The following is a 21,972-nucleotide window of genomic DNA, read 5'->3' as shown; positions in this document are numbered from 1 at the left end:
ATTTCTGCTACAAACACCATGGGAAACCTATCCCACAGGGGATCAAAACACATTCCACTAGAGCTACATCAACCTCTACAGCTTTTCTCAGGGGAGTCCCTACCAGGGACATCCTGGAAGCTGCGACCTGGAGCTCTGTACACACTTTCACCAAGCATTGCCACTTACCTATCTTTTCTAAATCCAGGGCTGGATTTGCCACAGCAGTCTTACAGGGTCTGATTGCCAGCCCTAATGCTTCTTAACTACCTCCATTCATCCTCAGCTTTGGGAATCAACCCAAATGTGATGACTTCAACAGTGAAACGTGAAGAACATAGTACAGTTGTGTACACTTGCCATAAATGTAGATGTTCAAATGTATTCACTGTTGCAGTCCTGGTTACCCTCCCTCCAGCCCCCTGACTTCTCTTTACTTCTACCTATCTTTTTTGTTTGGCATATCTTGTATCTTTGGTATTTGTTTTTTGCTGGGGGTGTTGCATACCATGTAATTGCTTCCTATTTTGGGGGCACCTGACATCTGGGGCAAGAAAAACTGATGTAATGGCGTCGGCTGCATGTTTTATACCCCTGACGACCTGATGTCATGGAAGAAGCGACAGCATCTGACTCAGAAATCCCAAGACTCTGGTATTTGGGTCAACTGAGGGCTACCTGCAGGCAGATAACCCAAATGTGATGACTGCAGCAGTGAATACACCCGGACATCTACATTTATGGTAAGTGTACACAACTGTACTTTTTCTATTCCTCAAGGATTCTACCACACCGAGTCTTCCTCTTGCCAATTGTGTTCTCTTGCCCTCTGTACCCTCTGCACTGTTATTGCCATATTTTGTCACCATCCCAGTCTTAAACGGAATTTTGAGAAAGCTGGAAGTTTTGCCTCAGAAGTGCATTAACTCCTACTGCTGGAACTAGCTGCCCCTTCTTGGACCCAAGTAGTCACACAGAAGGATCCTAGTATTGCCTGATAACAGTTGCTGAATGTTCTTCATTCACTGTAAGGTTACGGTTGTACACCTTGCACAGTCCAGTTTAGGAAGGAAGCCAGTTTGTATGGATTACTCATCTAGTAAAAAGCTTCATCAGGCTGATGGATGAGGCTTGGTCCAAAATCTAAGGTGCCAATAATTCATTGAAGTCTATTCCTTTGCCAGACATTCACAGTGACTTTAAAAAGTAAATGAAAATGACAAAAGTGGAGTGCTGGCAGAAGTCATAAATAGCCAGCACCATAGTTTTTTGGTGTGAAATCAAGTTTCCTATCATGACAGTAAAGCTTCTGCTTCAGCTTACCATGGAATTGGATGATACATCCAGCTTCTAGTACAGTAAATATTGCATTCTGCAGGCGGTTTGCTATCTGATATCCTGCTGCGGTTCCCCTTGAAAACATCGAAATTCATATGGTCGAGACCATATCATTGAGTGTTTAGAACATCGATGTTGTCAAGGGGTAGAAAAAGGGAAAAAGCTAGTGTTTCTGCAGGACAGCAAGGTGCCCTGCACACTGTGTCTGTGAATGTGCTATCTCTGTGATGGCACTGCAGACAAGGTACAGGAAATCCCCAGTTTAACGCTTCTGCATATAGCGCTAAAACGGAGGTTTCCCTTTACCCCACTGTAGTGTGATCTTGGAGTTCATATATTAAAGTAGCGGGGGTGTGGGGGGTGCAGGGGGGGCTTGCCCCCTTGCATTTGGTTTTACTTGAAAGCTTCGATGTTTCCGAAATGTGGATGATATGGTCTTGACCATATGCCATTCAATGTTTTGGAATTTCGATGTTTTTAAGTGGAACCCCTGCTGCACATATTTTTTGCCACTGGTACCATGTACTACCCAAACCATTTTCCCTTAGATTTCATCTGTAATTTTGCTTTCCAAAAATTCTGTTAGAAACACCAGCCTTCTTGGTAAACCTCCATTACCTTCTTGATAAAGCTCCATTTAAAAGGTTGCCCTAGTACTACTTCTGGTTTATGTACAAACTTCATTAGGGGTTGCAATACATTTATCCTTGCTGTCCTTTCAGTATACTCGTACCTTTTCATTTCTATCCCTTTATCTGCCCTTTGGAAAAAAAACATACTCCCTACTAAAGCAAAGTTCATCTGTCTCATTCTCCAAATTCACGTTAGACTTCTACTTGAAACATTTACAGATCAACTCTGGGATTATCTTAGCAAATGTTATGGTCAACGAGAGGCATATCGTCTCTCCAGGCCGTAGTACAGTGATGGCCTTACTGTACTTCTCTCACAATTCCTTTCCATAGTATACACTGTAGACATGTTTCTTGACTTTTAGTCTGTCAGTTTAATTCAGTGAAGTTTCATCTTGTTTTGGGTTTGGTTACCTTGGACTCTTTGTATACAGTGTTGCTCAGAGCAAATCATTTATTCAGGCAGTATTCCCATGATGTCCCTATAAAGAGGTACTTGTACTTGGTGGTGGTTACCTGATAACCAACAAATAGTCTTTAACTCTGTTCCAAGTGGCAGGTTAAGTTTAGTTTGGGTCCTGAACTATTTTCAGTCCACAGGTCTCCTCCCACCACTTGTTCATCATTTGTTAATAGGGTAAGTGAACTGATCTAAGGACAATTTTCTGCCCTGACCCTGGCCTCAAACTCGGCAAGTATGCAACCATTTGTCAGTAAAAGCGTGCATCATTCCTCCATTAATAATGTAATAGTGTGTTTCATTTCTCCATTAGTAATGTAATAGTGCTTCATTCCTCTATTAGTAATGTAATAGTGTGTTTCATTCCTACATTAATAATGTAATAATGTGTTTCATTCCTCCATTAGTATTGTAATAGTGTGTTTCATTCCTCCATTAGTAATGTAATAGTGTACATCATTCTGCCATTAGTAATGTAGTAGTGTGCATCAGTCCTCTTGTCACTATTGCAGTAATAGTGCGTAGCATTCCTCTGTTATAGTGTGTAGCATTACATAAATTCGGGTATCTTAGAGTACAAAGCCAACTCTGAAACCAGAGAGAAAATAATGGGATATGCATAATACAGTAATTCTTTGACTTAATAAAACACACCATTTCAAAGCAGCACAGATTTATTGTTTTCAGCAGGGCAGCAGCAGTAATGCAAAAGCATTCATCACTGGAGGGAGTAATTTTTTAGGTAACCATTGAGCTTTTGTAGTAAAAAGATAGAAAAAGCTTTAGTCACTCAGAAATGCTTGCTTTTTTTTTTTTTTTTTTTTTTTTTCCGCCTTCTGGCTTGTATTTTAAACATGCTATCCGTCGGTGTTAAAATACATTACTTGGTAAACAACAATTATTTGCTTCTTATTTTGTTTTGCTTTACAGATGAACCATATTTCCACCGTCTATCTGATTAGCATTCTCCTTCTGTAGTGTTATTTTCTTTTGTTCCTTTTCAAAATCTGCCTCCTAATTATTCATCTGCACCATTTTGGTTTGTTCTACCTATATCTTTCTCATGTACGTAATGAATGTATGCATTCTTTGCATGCTGCAGCATATCAAATGAATTATTGTTGCCACGCACACACGCACGAACATACAGAATACAGACATGCACATACATATGTTCATGTACACACACAGGTGTGTTGTAAATATGAGCATGCACAGAGGTGCACAGGCACACATGTATGTGCGCTCACACAGTTTGTGAGGAGTATTGTTTGAAATCTTCATTCTGGAATTCTGCTTCTGGAGAAATTTGCAGTTTATATCAGATACAAACATCCATAGCTTTCTTAACGTAAAGTACTGCAACACTGAAAAAAATCATTAAGCATTTCTGAATCAAATGTGAAACTTGGTAACAACAGTGTATTCCAGAGGGACACAGAGACTGTAAAGTGTGCTATGGAAAGTCATTCTTGGGACTCATGGCTTGCAGCTAACTCCCTGCTTCTACTACTCCAGTTGAGAAAATCAACTGGAACAAGCATCTTTCTGCCCCCCCCACACCCCGTTCCCACCAAAAATTGCTAAGCTGAACTGTAAAAAGGAATTTAAATAACACTGCAAGCAGCTAGATTTGTGCATGTGCAGTCTGCAACTATGACCTGTGTTTTTCACATTACATGTGCATGCGCAAATGTACTTAGTAACAACTATTGATAAATGCTCATGGGGGTGAGTGAATAATGTTTTTCTGCCTTAAATATTTAAAATGCTGCGTATGTTACTGTTACGTTCAACATTCAAGCTAACTAAAATGCATTAGCAGTGAACCGAACACAAAGACTTTAAGGCTGTTTATAGTTGAGCAAAGCAATTAATATAGTGGGGTCCAGTCATAGGCCCTGGGATGCCACCCCTATTATAATGTGCACCGTCAGTTTCCTAGAATAGTCAGAGCAGCTGAGGTTGAGTTCTTTCCATCAGTGGCTGACTAATTCAGTAGCTGTTTGAAGTTCAATTCTGATGCTTCTCAGAGTATTCTCTTCTCAATGAGGTATTTTATTTCTGAGCTGATTAATAAGTATGGGGTGGCTAGACTGTCCTCCCCCATTGAGGGTGTAAGGGGAGTGGGGGCTTGCCTCTTTGCATAAAAAAACTTTAGATTCTGCATTTTCATAGATAATTTTTTTCTAAGATTGGGGCTCACACTTACAAGACTCAGAATTGCACTAGGGAGCCGCTTGAGGTCCAAGCGGTATTGCACATAGATTAGCATGTCTTGTGGTCTCCAGCATTATAGTTGTTAGTAATACTACTTTAGACCCACAGGCATTGTAGCATTACTTTTTTTCAACTGTATTGTCTTGCACTTGTGCATGACTGAGGCGCTTTCTCCATTAAACTTGAAAAATGGCAAGTTTAAAGTAGTTATCCTCTTTAAATAATTGGTCATTGCAGCGAGTACTGTTGTCCTCATATTTGTCTTAAACTGTTTACATTTCCTCCAATAAACTGCATTCTGCGTAGCAGCAGCAAAGCCTTGTCAACTGTTCTGTGACTCTGGGAACAGAATTTCTTACTACAGAAAGTCACTTGAGACTTTTCTCGCCTTTACTGCAGGCCTAAAATAGCATCTGAATTTTTTAAATGCAGCTGTCACTGTAGTGTTATGTAAAACTTAACAGATTCATACTTTTTTTCCTTCTTCCTGTAAGAACTGAATTTGCTTACTCTGTATTGTTACTGTTGAATAGTTTGTAAGATGTTGCTAGTACTAGATTAAACTTGCTGTAGAGGCCGTTTTATTTTTGTACATGCATACATCAGTGTTGTAATACTTGCTGCCTTCTTTGCCAAGAAAAGTCTACTTCATTTAAAATAAATGGCTAAGAAAAATGCATTTAAATTTTTTTTTTCTTTTTTAGTTTTTCCTGCTGGTCTGGAATTTTATCTTTTAATTAAATGGCGTGAAGAAAGGTTTGCTGAGTTACACCAGTCCAAAAAAAAAATCCGTGTTCCACTATCGGTCTTTGATGGCAGTGTACCATGTATATACTTGAGGACTTAAATTGCACTGATTTAATACACCATTGTAATGTAATGAATGGAAATGAGTAACATTGATGCAGCCAAATACTTTACATGGACTCTTTTGTATCTGATGCACTGCTGCTGCATGTTCTGAAGCGCACTGGAAAACTGCATTTTAAGCACCTTTTGGTTATATATGTTTTGTAGCTGACATTGCTCTTTTAAGGACTGCTACTTCTTTCATTGAGAGTCTTGCTGTTCACTGTTTAATATATTATGAATGTATTTGAGGAGAATTGATAAAAGGCAAGTGAAGTTTGCGGCTATTGCTTTCAGATCAAGATGTATTACTTTTTATTCATGTTTGTTCATTGGTTTAAAGTAAGCATTCAGTATCATGTTACCAGTGTGCTATTTGCTCCAGAATTATAACTTTAGCCTGTGACATTTCTGCATTACTTGACAGTACTACTCCTTTTGCACAGTAAAATTCATGTTGGTCTCCAAATGACTGCCATTACATTTTAAAAGCTGCTTTAGAGAGCTTTAGTAGCTCAATAAATCACTGAAAAAAAATAATTTATGCAAAACTTTTTTGAATTGTATCTTTATCGTTACAAGTAAGTTATAAAGATGTGTTGCACAAAACTGTTTTCAGAATTAGTACTTGCACCATCAAAACTAAGGAAGTTTTGACATTTGCACCAAAGTCTACCTGTATCTTTCTGCCCATGTTTTTCTGTTAACATTAACTGTATACTGCTGATAATATCTCCATAAGATTAGGATGAGCAGTGTGACTATCTCTCACTGTCATTTAGAAATTTAAGGGTCTTATGTCTTTTTCTTTTTCTTCTTATCTTGTTTTGGAGGGAAACAAAGGCTTGGCACTGACATGCACACAAAAAACTGAGATGTAACATGCTTATATATTGTGACTGCAGCCATTGTGTATTTCACATAGCCAGCAACAGGCTGTGTTTATAAAACATCTCCTACAAGATAAGAAAATTCATGTGTTTTTGTGAAGCACGTTGATTTGAAAAAAGACCTAATTTCTTACATGGTAATAATGTACTGGTGCAGTTAAAAGCAGATTTTTACAGCAGGTGATTGCTGCTTGCTGGTTTACCTTGTACCCTCCCCGCTTCATAAGCGGAATCTCTGTAACCAGCAACTGTTTTTTCTTAATAGGGCTGGAGGGGAAAAAAGTCCGTTACTAGCATTTTTGAGTAATGCCACTTTGTCTCACAGTACTGAACTTCCTATTTCGGTCATCTGTTAGCTTCTCTGTGAAGAGAGCTATTTGTAGCTCCACCACCACCATACACACTTTATATCTTCAAACTCGTCTGATTCCCTCTTTGTAAAATGGTACTTCTTTGGACTGTGTAGTTTTCTTTGAGGTGTTTTGTGTTGCTACCTGCTGTGCTTTTTTTTTTTCTTTACGACTACAGTTATGTTTTCTCATCTCTCACTCTTTGTACGCATCTGTAATGCAGAATGTGTGCAGTTATTTTGTTCTTTAAACTACTTTTGTCACCTTGTTCTTGGAAATATGAAATATGCAAGTCTCCACACATTACTTTAGGTTGAGTCTTGTCAAATTGCCCTTAAAAAGACTAGGGGTCAATGTCATTGTTGTTACTACTTGTCCTGTATGTTCTTGCATATCTCTGTATCCCACCAGACTTGTCTTGCTACTTTCATATATTGTTTGATTACTGTTGGGTTATTTAATATGTCTACTTCTGATGTCCTCCTATATCATTGCTGCAGTATTCTTCACAGTTTGGGCTATCCTTGGCAGAAGATTCCATGTACAGCCAGTATACCAAAGCCTTTAGTTTGTGTATGCGCCATGTGTCACACACATGCTCCCCGTACAAGACGTAGGATATAAAGGTGACGTACAGACGCAGTTACCCAGAACTACTTTGCTGCCAGTCTGAACACCATCATCGCTGGTCAGTCAAGGCCTTTTGCTGTGCTGACTAACTAGTTGTCAGATAAGTGCACAGTTGGGCTATTTTTTTCCTCTTTGGTCATGTCATCCAAGAAGAGAAAATGTTGGTGTGGGAGGTAGATTTCACCATAAGGATAGTCACGAGCAGTGTTTTTTTTTTTTTTTTTTTTTTTTTCTGGGTGCTTCCTAAGTCCATACTTCATTTGCAAAGCATTTGTACCCAAACCTCTTAGAACCTGCTTATCTTCCCTGGCCATCTGTCTTGAGAACCTGAGGCTTAAACTTTTATCTCAAGGTGGCATGGCAGAATCTCTTCTAACTCCAATTCCTGTTAAGCAAGAAGAAGGCCAAGAAATCTCAAATTCTTTGGCTGTCTAGCCCCCACCGGCTATCCTCTTGAAGCTGGTGAAAGCTCTGTAGGCCATCCAGTGTCTGCATTGGATTCCTCTGCCATGACGCTGTTGGAGGCCTGCTTGAATTCTCCTTTTCGCACATCCTCTGAGGCTTTGCATGCTTCTGCCCCAGATGTTGAGGGGAACCATGGTTGACCATCTTAGAGGGCCCTAGGTGGATTCCACAGATTCTCGTCGGGGAGGAGGTTTCTAGTACTCTTATTGAATTGCATCAAGGGTCAGCATCTTCATTGTTGGTCAGGGCTGACGTTCCTGCTAAGAGAAAATGAAAGATTAAGCATACTTCTTTATGCCTTAAGAATCCTCAGAGGAAATGGCAAGAGTTTACTGAGGGCCTGTTCAATGCCTTAATGGCCTTGAAGCCACCTCAGGGAGTTTGTGTCCCCTTTTGGACTTCTCCTCCTTCCAGTTGAGCCAGGGAACCCAATTTCTCAGATGAAGATTCAGAGGTGGTTGATGAGTCCCTGTCCTACTCTTTCCAGATGCTGATGTCTTTGGCTTATGGTTCTGACGAAGAAGGGTCTAAAAGTCCTGATTTTCCTTTTGAGGAATTGTCTTTTGGTGACACTACAGCTAGAATGATGGAATATTTCAAATAGGATTTTTAAGTGTCTGATATTCAGAAAAGGTATTATGAGCTGCTTCAGGTGGATACTCCTAAACCTTCTGCAGTACCTGTTGTATTGGCTGCCTTGTTGGACAACTTTTATAACTGCCTACAAGTCTCCGTCTCCAAAGAAACCAGTCAGGTTCTATAAGGTTCCTGAGGATTGTCCATTCTTATTTAAATGTCCTTTTGCTGACCCTGCTGTGGTGTCATTCTCTTCTGACGAGCCTTCTAAACTTTTGCCCTCTTCCAAGCTTTTGCCTTCAGATAAATATAGTAAGACAATGGAGAGAATTGGTAAGAAGGTTTCTTCTGCTTTGGCCTTTTGGGCCATCAGTCATCAGACTCTTATGATCAGATATGCTTTGGCCTTGAGTGCCCAGACTTATCAGGTTATTTCCGATCTCCCTCATTCTTAAGCAAAATCTTCTACTCTGTTTTAGGTACTACCTGTCAGGTGGCTTGTTACTCTATGAAGTGTAGCTGTGAATGCTGCTGATGTATCTTTCAGAGATGCTGCCTTTGGGTCTGTCTTTTAGGTGTTTATTCTTTGCTTTGCCTGCAGTCTTTGCCTGAAGACTTTAAAGCCAAGTTGCTGGATGCTCCTTTAGATAACAAATATCTCCTTGGGAGGGACCACTGCTGCTGAGATGTTTAAGCCTTTTCAGAAAAAAAATAAAGGCTTGCCGGATCTTAAGCGTATCTGTGTTATCCCCTATCCTTAAGTTCTAGGGGATCTATCCTACTAGGTCTGCTTTTGTTCACAGGCAGGGTCAGGCCACCAGAGGCAGAAAAGTTGATAGGCGAGTTTTTCTCAGACTGCTGTGGCTCAGAAGCCTCATATCAGACAAGCCTGCTTCTCTTTGACTTCTTTCACCCCCCCCCCCCAACCCCTCAGCCAGGTTCTCGTGTCTCTTCGGCTCTCTCTCTGTCTTACAAACTGGCATATCATCACTTTGCATTCTTGGGTTCAGTCATCTATCAGAGCTACTTCATGATGTGGAAGTCTCTCCCTCCTTTTTCAGGGATTCCCCAACCCCCTCTGGAACAACTTCCCAATTTCTCAGAGGTTCTTTGGTCCCTGTTGGGACCCAGGGAACTAGTCAGCGTGTCCCTCCTTCTCAGTTAGGAAAGGGTTTTGACTCCAAGATGTTCCTGGTCCCTTGAAAGGAGGGCACTTTGAGACCTATTCTGGAGACCTATTCTGGATCTCTCCTTGCTTAAAACCTATCTCAAGGTTCCTACCTTTTGGATACTTACTCTTCAAATTCTGTTTCCTTTTACACTGCTCCAGGCTTTGGTGTCCCTGCATTTAAAGGATGCTTGGCTTCATATTCCTAGTCTCCCACTTTTCAGAGTGTTTTTTTTTACCTTTCTCTGTTTTTCCCTCATTTTCAGTTCTCTGTATTGTCCTTTGGCCTCTCTACTTGCCCAAAGGGTATTCATAAAATGTCTTTCTCTTGTGATTGCATTTTGCAGGCTTCGTGGTATTCAGATTTTTTTCCTTATCTAGATCTGTTGCATGAGGTGCTTTTCACAGTTGCCTTTTACAGGAGCTGGAGTTCACCATATCTCTTCTCCAAAGTTTAGGGTTCAGCTATCCACTTTCAAAAGTCTGTCCTGATTCCCTGTCAGGACCATGTGTATCTGGGTTGTAGGATTCAGACAGAATCAATGTTGGACTGTCTTCCTCTAAAAGTTCTGTCGTTGACTACTTTCTTTGTCTCTTCTGTTTCAGCCAGAGTTTTTTCGAGCCCTTGGATTCGTGTCCTCTTCAATTCCAATGCTCCCTGTTGCCAGACTGCACATGTGGAAGCATCAGTGGTACCTCAAGTCTGTTTGGCTTCAGCATTGTCACCCTCTTTATTTCAGTGTGCCTTGCCTTCTTTGCCTAAAGCGGGGAATTTGAGTGCTTGTTTCAGCAAGTTTCCTTTAACCCAGGCCTGCCCTTTCAGCCTCTGGTTGCTTCTCAAAAACTGTTCAGACTCTTCACATATGGGGGGGGGCTTCCTGTGGTAGTTCGAAATCCCAAGGTCTTTGGTCCCTCCATCGGAAGTCAGACCATTTCAACATCAAAGTGATGAGAGCTCTGATTCTGGTTGTTCGGGCTTTTCACCACATGCCTGTCTTCAGGCCCTCTGAAGGTTTACACAGACAACATCACAGTGATGTGGTATGTCAACAAGCATAGGGGCACAGTGTCTTACCTTTTCTACAGGCTAGCTCTTCAGACCTGGGATCTTGCTATCAGTTATTAGTTAACTCATCAGGTAGTGTGTATTCCCTTGGAGCAAAATGTAGTGGCAGACATTTTTGAGCAGATTCAAAACAGGTTCACAATGTGAATGTTTTCAGACATAGTCCATCAGTGGGGTATTCCTCAGGTAGATCCTTTTGCCTCCCTTCTGAACATACAACTCCCTCTTATCTGTTCTAGAATGCCATGCCATCTAGCATGGAAGACTGATGCCTTTCTTTTCCTTGGAAGGGTATGTTTCTCTATGCATTCCTTCTATACAGTCCTGCATAAGAATCAGCTGGGCTCCCCAAAAATCTTGTTAGCGAATCCCTTTTGGCTAAGTCAGTACTGTCCCACCCCATTAGTGCATCTGGCCCTTGACACTCAAGTTACATCACCGTTTGGTCCTCCTCACACTAGATAAGGGGCCACTCTGCCATCTTCACTTGTCCACTCCTTGACTGACACTATGGGTGATAGTTTTGATCCCTTTTAGGCACCTCTTTTCTGAGGACATCCTTAAGGTTTTATAGGAGGCAATCAAACCTGCAACCAAAAAGTTTTGTATGTCCAAATGAAGGGATTTTCTTTCTGAAGTCATGCTCATAATGAAGATCCTTTTTTCAGTGGGGGTCCCTCTGATTCTCACCTACTTGTGCGAGTTTCTCCAGTCTGGTTTGGCCTGTTCTGTAAAGGCCCATTTGTGAGATATTTCTGCCTGTCTGCCCTGGAATCCTTCTTTGGCTTTTCACTCTAAGGTCAAGCAGTTCCTTAAAGGTGTCCTGCATCTTAGGCCTCCAAGGAAGCCTGTTCCTTCTCCTTTAGTCCTTGATCCATACTCCTTTTGAGCTTGTAGGTTCAGCTTCTCTGCAGTATTGTACCTGGAAGACTGTCTTGTATTGCTTGCCCTTACTTCTGCTCAGTGTGTTTCTGAGCTGCAGCCCTTATGGCCATCCCTCCTTTTTTGTTTTTTTTCATGGGGCAGGGTATCTGTTTCTACTAATCCTCTTTTTATGCCCAAGGTTGTTAATGAGTTGACTTTGAATCATGCAGTACAACTCCCTTCCTTTTTTGCTTTTCAGTCTGTTAGGGGAGAGTGTACTACATACCTTGGATTTAGACAGCTCCAGTATTATTTAGATAGAACAAAGGCCATTCATAGGTCTGACCAGCCATTTGTTTCCTTTCATTCCCAGGACATTGAGTTTGGCTGTTTCTAAGCAAACCATCTCCTCCTGGATTTCTAAGGCCATTTCCTTTTGTTATTCCTTTCATGGCAAGTATCTATTTCTGTTAGAGTTCACTCTAATAGGGGTGTTACCTCTTCTGATCCTTTCTTCAAGGGTTTGGACATCAGTTCCAGCTTTGAAGCTGCTGCTGGTCTTTAGTGTATACCTTTACTAAGCATTGTAAACTGGACATAGATGTCCTTCATGGATGCATCTGCAGTCATAACAAGTGGGTTGTCCTGTCGTCAGGCAGCCCTGCAGTCGGCCGGATTCCAAAGTCCGGGTTCGGCTGATGTCGCACTCCACCCGACGTCATCTCTGTTGGTCTTCGGGTATAAAAGCATCAGCCGACGCCATTTTCCTCAGTCTTTCTTGCCGCGCCAAGCAGAAGCTGTTCGCAAGTGCCAGTCGGTCGGATCCAGAGATTACTTCACCGAATACTACTTCAAGACTTCTAAAGCTAAGTACCCGCTGGGGACTCTTTCTTGCCTCAGCCGATGTCAGAAAAAGTTAACAATTGTTTAACCTGTGGGAAACAAATACCTCATAAAGATTTCCACTCTTACTGTCTGCCTTGTTTAGGCCCAGCCCACGACGTAGCAGCCTGTTCGGCCTGTGCTCTTTCAACCGACAACGCTTAGGCGCCGGTCGGAGTTTGCAGAACAGTTTTTCGGTTCTGATTTTGTGTACATTATGCCGTCGGATCCTCCGACTACCCCCAAAAAACGCAAAGATAAAGACCGACACTCGCGGTCCGCGGTTTCGCCGAAACCACGGTAAAGCAAATCATGAGTGTCTCGGTTTCGCCGAAACCGAGAAAACTGCTCAAAGTACAGCTGAACCTATTCTTACAACTGAGGCCCCTGCTACAACTCTTGAATCGACCTCAGAAATTTTACCCACTACGGTGGTTGACTTATCAGACACCATCCCCTTGGATGTCTCTACCCCAGCACGTGGTGCTGCTAGGCCTCCAGCTGCCATGTCCATTAAGGCCTTCGCCAGGGCTAAAGCAGCCAAGACTACTAAAACAGTGCCTGTTAAACCCCCACATCCAGGCCCTCTTCTAGTTCTCAAATGCTTTCTTTGGCAGAAGATTTAATTTCTTTAATTAGAGGATCTCAATCTCACCCAGACAGGGCCTCTCAGCCCCCAGAGAAGAGACCTAGGGCAGAGCCCCCGAGCCAGTGTCTTCTGATGATTCTGCTGATGAATCAGACATAACTGACCAGCCTGAGGCTCCTTCTCCAATTTTGAAGATTCTGATGCTGAAGAATCCATTCCAGCTGCTTCCCCACCAGAAGAATTCTCCTTTGGGGAAACCTTGCATGCCATGCGAGAACAGTTCCAATGGCAGCAACAGGATTTTTCAGACTCCAGAAAAGACTTAGGACCTTTCTGCACCTCCCACAGCACAGGCCCTTAGCTATACCTCCTGTTCTCTCTGTGGTGGATGATGCTTTCAATGATGTTTGCTCCGCTCCAGATTCTTTACCCCAGCCCCTGCCAAACCAGACAGATTTTACAGGGTGCCAGATACTCATCTCCACCTTTACAAGGCCCCACTTGCAGACCCAGAAACTATATCCCAGGGTCCCAAGGCAGTAGCCGACCACAGCTAAAAACCCTATTCCTTCTGAAAGGGAAGCAAGGTCACTAGACAGATGGGGTAAAAAGGTCTACACTTCAGCTACTCTCTCAGCTAGAGCTTTAAACTGTCAGTTTCACATGATACAATACCAAGAGTTTATGCTTGATCAGTTAACTAAAAACTAACCACTGATGAATCTCTTGATAAGAAATATGTATTAGAGATGGTAAATAACATACAACAGGTTAGCAACCATTCCTTAAAATGTGGCTATGATGCACTGGAGGCTTCATTTAGATCAGCCATGACAGGCACAGTGATAAGAAGGCATGCATGGCTAAAGGAACAAGCTTTACCGGATCATGTTAAAGCTAAGTTGCTAGATGCTCCTATGGACAAGACAAGTTTGTTTGGTACACCTGCCCAGCAGGTTATGAAGAAAATGGAAGAAAAGGCAAAATCTGTTCAAACTGTTAAAGATTTCTTGCAGGTTCAACCCCAAGGTTTAGCAGGAACTGGCCTGCCAAAATTGGTCCTTTCCTGACTCCACAAAATTTCAAAGGGGCAGGAATAGACGCTCCAGAGGCAGAAACCAATCCAGAGGAGGTGCCTACAGAGGACGACAGTGGCAAGGTAACAACAGAGGCACAGACACAGCCACTGCCACTACATCAGCACAACCACAGTGACTTAATCCTAAATCCGCCTACCAGGGAACAAATAGCAGCTCCTCTAGGCGGAAAGTTAACCTTATTTTCAAAGAACTGGCACTACATAACAAAAGACAAGTGGATTTTACAAACCATAGATCAAGGTTACCGGTTTCACTTCCACACTTTACCAGTCAAAAGAGGAATGCCAAATCTACCTCCAAATCAAAAACAGAGGCTCTACCAGATAATGGAGTTAGCAAACATGAGAGCTGTGGAAAGAGTGCCAGTAGCAGAACAAGGAAAGGGGTTCTACTCCAGACTATTCCTAGTTCCAAGAAAGGAAAAAAGTTGGAGACCAATTCTTGACCTGTCCACCTTAAATACATACATCATTGTCCCAAAATTCAAAATGCTGACCCTACAGCAACTTCTTCCCATGCTGGGCAAGGAGTCTTGGCTGGTAACTCTAGATCTCAAGGAGGCATACCTGCACGTCCCCATTCGACCAATCTGCAGAAGATACCTCAGATTTCTTGCAGGATCAGAGCACTATCAATTCTCAGCATTGCCCTTTGGCTTATCTACTGCGCCCAGAGTATTCACAAAATGCCTGGCATCAGTAATCGCCCATTGCAGACTACAGGGAATTCAAATTTACCCATACCTGGACGACTGCCTGCTACAAGGGGACAACAAAAGCAAGCTGACAACAGATTTACAAAGGGTCATTTACTTGCTACAAGGACTGGGATACACAGTCAATTTACAAAAGTCAAGGCTGATACCATCCCAAACAAGGACATTCTTGGGCTGAATTGGACACAGTACAACAAATGGCATTCCTGACTACAGAAAAACAAAAAGAACTTCCTCTTTACTTCTTGGCACTAACAAAACTGAACAAGTTAACAGCAAGAAAACTTCTGCAGGCCTTGGGCTTCATGGCATCATGCATACTCTTGGTCCCATTTGCCAGACTACATATGAGGAAACTACAGTGGTACCTAAAGAATTTATGGTCCCAACACAGACACAGTCTAGAAACAGAAATCCCACTAATTCCATGCTTAAAACAGGAGTTCCTATGGTGGGCTCAGGCATGCCAGTCAAACCCAGGCCTACCCTTTCGCAGATGTCAACCAAGCCAGACCATCACAACAGACGCTTCAGACCTAGGATGGGGGCCCACATGCTGGACAAATGCGTGCAAGGATTGTGGACACAGGATCAACTTCACCTGCACATCAATCTAAAAGAAATGCTGGCAGTAAAACTGGCAATCCAAAAGTTCAAACCATTTCTCAAAGAGGGCCAGTTGATAAGGACAGACAACACCACAGTCATGTGGTACATCAACAAACAGGGAGGCACTCATTCATACCCCCTATGCAGAATGACCTTGGAGCTGTGGACCCTGGCACTCAGCTACAACATTCAGTTACAGGCAATATTTGTACCAGGGAAAGACAATACTCTAGCAGACATATTAAGCAGAACCACTTCGGATGCCCACGAATGGAAGCTGCACCGGACATCTTCAAGACCATCTCAAGAAATGGGGAATGCCACAGATAGACCTATTCGCATCACCTCTCAATCACCAGCTCAAAAAATTCTGCACAAGGACATTCCACCCACTAGCATGGAAAGTGGACTCACTCTCCTTCAACTGGAAAGGCCTAACAGCATATGCATTCCCACCTCTTCCTTTGATACACAAGGTACTACTAAAAATCAAGGAAGAACGCCCAAGGATAATCCTGATAGCTCCAAACTGGCCAAGACAACACTGGTACCCACTACTGAAGAGCATGTCTCGAACAATATGTGGCCAATACCCTGATGCCTTTGATGTTAACTCAAAACAACTACAGCATCATACATCCAAACCTAAAACGCTGCAACTGACTGCATGGAACATCACATAGCAGCAGCTAATCCAGAACTTTCCCAAAGAGTTAAAACATTATTCTTGAAGCACGCAGACCTTCAACAAGAAGGAACTATGCTGGAAAATGGAAAAGGTTTGTCATTTGGAGTACGGAAAGAGGAAAAGATGTGTCAAACATAGATATGCCTAACATTCTGGAGTATCTGGCGAACTTCTTCATTCAGGCCTGTCCTACTCCTCCATCAAGATACATGCATCAGCTATTTCAGCAGAATACAGCTTTGATCCACCTGTTTTTCGCACCCTTTGCTCAGGCAGTTCCTCAGAGGAATCAAGAATGTAAAACCTCCAAGGAAACCACCATTACCAGCTTGGGATTTAAACTTTGTGCTAGAAAATTGACACTATCACCCTTTGAACCAGCAGCAACAGCAGACCTACAACACCTGTCATGGAAAACTGCTTTCCTACTGGCAATTACTTCAGCAAGGAGGGTTTCAGAACTACAGGCCTTAATGGCAGTGCAACCCTTCCTAATCTTCCACCAAGATAGTGTCCATGAGGACTAATCCTACATTTATGCCCAAGGTGGTGTCCAGAGTGTCTTTAAACCAGGCAATCCACCTACCTACCTTCTTTCCCAACCCACAAAACAGAGGGGAAAGAATACTGCATACCTTGTGTGTACATAGACAGCTACGCTACTACTTGGACAGAACAAAAATAGCAGAAAGACTGACCAACTTTTTGTAGCCTATGCAACAGGAAGGGAAGGAAAAGCTATTTCCAAACAGACAATCTCCAAATGGATAGGAAATTGCATACGATACTGTTACTCCTTCCATGGAAAACCAATCCCACAGAACATAAGACCTCATTCTACAAGGGCAACAGCCACTACCACAGCCTTCTTACGAGGAGTGGCAACCAAAGACATTATTGAGGCGGCTACTTGGACCTCCGTGCATACATTTGCCAAGCATTATAATTTGCCTCTATATTCCAGATCCCGAGCAGGGTTTGCCACTGCTGTACTGCAAGGGATCCTAAACACACCATAATCTACTTTTATCCTCCTCCCCTAGTTGGCTATGGTATTCTACCCACTTGTTATGACTGCAGATGCATCCATGAAGGACATAGTACAGTTTTGTACCTACCATAAATGTAGATGTCCGAACTGGATAGCATCTGCAGTCAGGATTACCCTCCCTCCTTCCCCTCTGTGGTACTCCTAGGGTGTTTACCCTCCTAATAGCTAGCTGTTGGGGAGTCTTTATGGTGTATTTGTTTGTATATATGTACATATATGCTTATTGCTGTGTTTACCTCTATCCATTTGGAAACATTGGCATCTATCCAAATTTTAACCTGCAAGAGGGCTACTGGCATCTGGGGCAAGAAACACTGAGGAAAATGGCGTCGGCTGATGCTTTTATACCCGAAGACCAACAGAGATGACGTCGGGTGGAGTGCGACATCAGCCGAAGCCGGACCCGGACTTTGGAATCCGGCCGACTGCAGGGCTGCCTGACGACAGGACAACCCACTTGTTATGACTGCAGATGCTATCCAGTTCGGACATCTACATTTATGGTAGGTACAAAACTGTACTTTTCTTGGGCCAGAGCAGGTTTTGTTTGAGATATCTTGTATGGGTTTGTTGAGGGCTCTTCTTAGCCGTAAACCTCCCAATCTGTTTCATGATGTTTTCTACTCTCTCTCTAGTAAAGAATGCTGCAACAGTGATATAAGACATAGTAGAGTAGTGTAAAATATTTCCATAACAGTAGATGTCCTTCTCCTCGCTGTTGCAGTATTTGCTCTGTCCCTCCAGCTCCCTTTTTTCTTCTGCATTTTGTTTAGTTCCCTTCTTGGCCGAGACTCTTTTCCATTTCCATTTTCTCCTTCTGGATATGCATGACCTCTTGTTCTGTGGAGATTGTTTCTGTACTGGGGCAGTTCAGTTCCAGGTAACTTTGTATGTCACCTTTATGGGGCAGATACATGTGATGTGCATTGCATACAAGATCTAAAGACTTTGGTATACTGGCCGGATATTGGGCTGTCCTTGGCAGGAGATCCCTACTGTGAAGGATACTGCAACAGTGAAGAGAAGAACATCTACTGTAAGATTTTATACAACTGTACTTTCTTTCCACCAGATTTGTCTCATTTGCTTCTTTTCCAATTATGTACTTAATTTCTGAGCTCAAATGTGAGACTGAATTTAATCTACTGTGTTTTTTGCAAGTTTCTGAACTTGCCAAATACATGTACCTACTTGCTTACCACCCTTGTCAAAAAAAGAAACAAAAAAAAAACTTCTAGACATTCTGCATTGTCGCGTGTTTGAACACTTAAATCACCATCCCTGATACTGACCCATCTAGTACACCACTCACAACTATGTTTTATTTTCCATACCATGCTTCCAAAAAGTATCTGATTTGTTCCCTAAACTTTGTATCTGATGTTAATCTTCATTTATTCTTGGCGAATGGGACTCTGTTCTGACCCCTTGGAATCAGCTCGGCTGTTATACAGCTCGCTCCAGCCAAAAAAACTCACGAGCTAAGACTCCCATAATACGCCTCTCTCCATTACTTCAGATCTCATTTGCCGCTCTGATAACAAGACATGTCAGCCGATACTCTCCAGCTAAGTTCATTAATTTGGTCTATATTTCTATATACATTCTCTATACTATAGAATACTTTGTTTCCCTTTTCTGTTGTATTATTTAGTGTGGTGTGTTTGTGTCTGTCAGCTCTACCCTTTTTACCTAATGGTATCCTTTATTAGTATTGTTGGTAATCCCCCCCCTCCCACACACACCTTCCCTTTTACCTCTCAGTAATCTCTTTGATATTATTGCTGGTATTTTCTCTTTCCGATTACCTTTATAGGTATTTCTCCCTACCATTGTTGGTAGGTTTTTCTTTCCTGTCCTTTACACATGCATGTGTGTGTGCGCGCGCATGATCTCCTTAAAAATGGCAGAGAAACAAAAAGGCACATCTGGGTTTATGCTGTGTCAAGATTGTTGAAGAAAGATACCCAACTCTGGCAGGCATCTTTCATGTGTATATTGCTTAGGTGTGCCCCATCAAGAAACGAATTTTAAGATCTGCCAAGGTTTTTGTTCTAGAACCTTGGCAGAGCACCAAAATAATTTGATTTTCAAGGGGTTATTAAAATTCTCCTTTGAAGAAGCCCTCTCAAAGCCAAAGTCTTCTAAATTCTAACAGAACAATTGAATTGTCAGTGATCCTACTCTAGGAATCTGAGGAGTGGAAAAATGTGATTCAAAAAGTCCCAAGGGCCTTTTCCAAGACACACGTGGTGAATTCTCCCCTCAGGGCAGAGGGGGAGAGGAGGTCCACGAAATCAGGGCTCCAGAGATCCTTCTCCGGGCAGCCCTAGCAGTGCTCCTGAATGGATGTCTGATTGTTTACCTCTGGAAGTAGTCGGGGGGAAGATTTTCACTGCACCAGACAGCCTGGCTATTGATAACTTTGGATACTTGGGTGCAGTGAATTATCACCTGAGGATGTTCTTCGTGTTTCACTGTTGCAGTCATTACATTTGGGTTATCTGCTTGCAGTAGCCCTCAGTCAGCCTGATTAACAAAGTCTTGGGTCCTGCGTCGGTTGCTGTCCCTTCTTCCGTGATGTCAGGTCGTCAGAGGTATAAAATATGCTGCCGACACCATTACATCAGTCTTTCTTGTCATGTGGTGCCCGAAACAGAAGCAGTTCGCAAGTGCCGGTCAGCCGACTCCTGAAATTTTCATTTGAGTTTCAGAACCGAAGTCTTCAACTAAAGCTAAGTACCTCGTTGGGGAAACTTTTTCTTGCTCCTTACCGATGTCAGTAAAAGTTAATAATTGCATTACTTGTGGAAAGCAAATACCTCGTAAAGATTTTAATTCGTACTGTATTCCTTGCCTAGGCCCTGACCACGACGTACCCTGCTGTCAGTTTTGTGCTTTATTTAATCAGCGCACCGTCCGTCTGTATATTTTTGCCTCTAAATATTTCGGTTCTTGGTTTAATTATCCAGAAATGTCGTCTTTTAGCCATCCGACTACCGGGATTTTGAAAACGCACAAAAATAAAGACAGAACAGCCCGCCGAGGTCCAAAGCTGCCAACCACGCTTCTCCTAAGCCAGTCGCCAGTACTCAGTGAGGTGCTTTTGCAGCCCCTGTTACCCGCTACTTCTGATTCGCAGGCCTCTACTGAGACCCATTCGGAGTCCGGTATGCCATGAGATGCTTCAACTATGGAACCCGCGGATGTCTTTACCTTGGATGGGTCTGGAACCGCTGTGCAGCACCGGCTTCTGAGGCTGTGTTCAGGCCTACGGACTTGGATATTAAATAGACGCTTCCTTCTTCATTTAGGCCTATATCTCGAACCATGCCTAAAAAAACGATGCCCAGGCCGCATGCTCAGGCCTCTATGCCTAAAAAACAAATAAGAATGGCTGAAGATCTTATAACTCTAATCAGGGGAAGCCAACCTCCCCCTTCTAAGAGACCTAGGACTGAAGTTGTTTATGAAACTTCTGACCAGGATTCTGAGTTTTCTGATTCTTTTGATGATCTGGATTTGCCCTTATCTACTTATGAGGATTCTGATGTAGAGGACTCTGTTCCCACTGCTTCCCCTCCAGAGGATTTTTCTTTTGGTGAAACCTTACGTACTCTATGGGAGCATTTCCACTGGGAAAGCCAGGATTTTTCTGATTCAAAAAAGAGGCTTAGGGATTTCCTACTCCTGCCTCAGCGTAGGCCTTTAGCTATTCCTCCTGTACTAGGCCTTGTTGATGATGCTTTTTTGGAATCTAGTTTGGCCCCTGATTCTTTGCCTCCGACTCTCAGAAAACCTGACAAGATATTACAGGGTTCCTGATTCACTCAAGTTCCTTTTTAAAAATCCTATTGCGGATCCAGAGACTATTTCACAGGGACCCAAGGGCATTAAGGCTTCTACTGCTAAAAATCCTACCCCTTCTGATAGACACTCCAGGGCGCTGGATAGATGGGGGTGTAAGAAGGTTTACACTTCTACAACCTTGGCCATTAGGGCTTTAAACTGCCAGTTTCATATGTTAAAGTATCAGCAACATGTTGGATTGCTTAAACAGAAAATGATGTTGATTCCTGACTGTGCGGAAGACAAAGAATTGCAGGATTTAATGCATTCTGCTGAACAGGATGGAAAACATACTTTGCAATGTGGATTTGATTTATTAGAGGCCTCTTGCAAAGCCGCTGTTACTGGGTCTGTGCTCAGAAGGCATGCCTGGCTTAAGGAGCAGTCTTTGCCTGATCATGTTAAAACTAAATTGTTGGATGCTCCCTTAAATCAGGACCGCCTGTGGCAGCAAGGCTGAGGAAGCTCAAAAAGTTGGAAGATAAAGCTAAATCTATGCAAACTGTTAATGATTTCTTAAAAGTGCAGCCTCCTAGATTTAGTAGGCACTGGCCCCTTCCAGGTCTTCTCAAGCCAAACCCAGACACAGCAGAAACCCCAGGTTTCAGTCCCAGGGGACACACAAGACTAAGCAGTGGAGGGTTTCCACACCCAAATCAGAGAGTAGTAAGACCCCCCTATGTAAAACTGCCTCAATGACTTGCTTTTAAAACTTCCAAGCACTTCCCAACTGAATGCTCCTTTAGTCGGAAAGATTGGTCTGTAGACCAAAAACTGGGAACTCGACAAATGGGTTTTAAATATAGTGTCCCAAGGATACAGATTTCACTTCCACACCTTACAAACACCAAGCAGGTGGCCAGATATACCCCCAAATCAATGGGTAGAGGCCCAAAATTAAGTACTCTCTCTCTTAGCATGGGGGCTATTCAGTTTGGTACCAGAAGAGGAAAAGGGGCAAGGTTTCTATTCAAGACTTTTTCTGGTACCCAGAAAAGGCAA

General features: G+C 42.6%; 1 protein-coding gene across 2 annotated transcripts in view; it reads left to right on the top strand.

Moving 5' to 3' along the window:
- Positions 1-6,018, top strand: part of LOC122801847 (cytochrome c oxidase copper chaperone) — a 151,182-nt gene extending 145,164 nt beyond the window's left edge. For both annotated transcript variants that reach the window (XM_044071499.1, XM_044071498.1), the window contains exon 4: positions 5,334-6,018. The gene's annotated coding sequence lies outside the window, so the exon portion shown is untranslated. The remainder of the gene's footprint in view (positions 1-5,333) is intronic.
- The last annotated feature ends 15,954 nt before the right edge of the window (positions 6,019-21,972 follow it).

This window comes from Protopterus annectens, chromosome 5.part0 (genome assembly GCF_019279795.1).
Source record: "Protopterus annectens isolate FY-2018-M chromosome 5.part0, PAN1.0, whole genome shotgun sequence".
In the NCBI taxonomy this organism is placed as follows: Eukaryota; Metazoa; Chordata; order Ceratodontiformes; family Protopteridae; genus Protopterus; species Protopterus annectens.
This window is presented reverse-complemented; position numbering and strand designations above follow the sequence as displayed.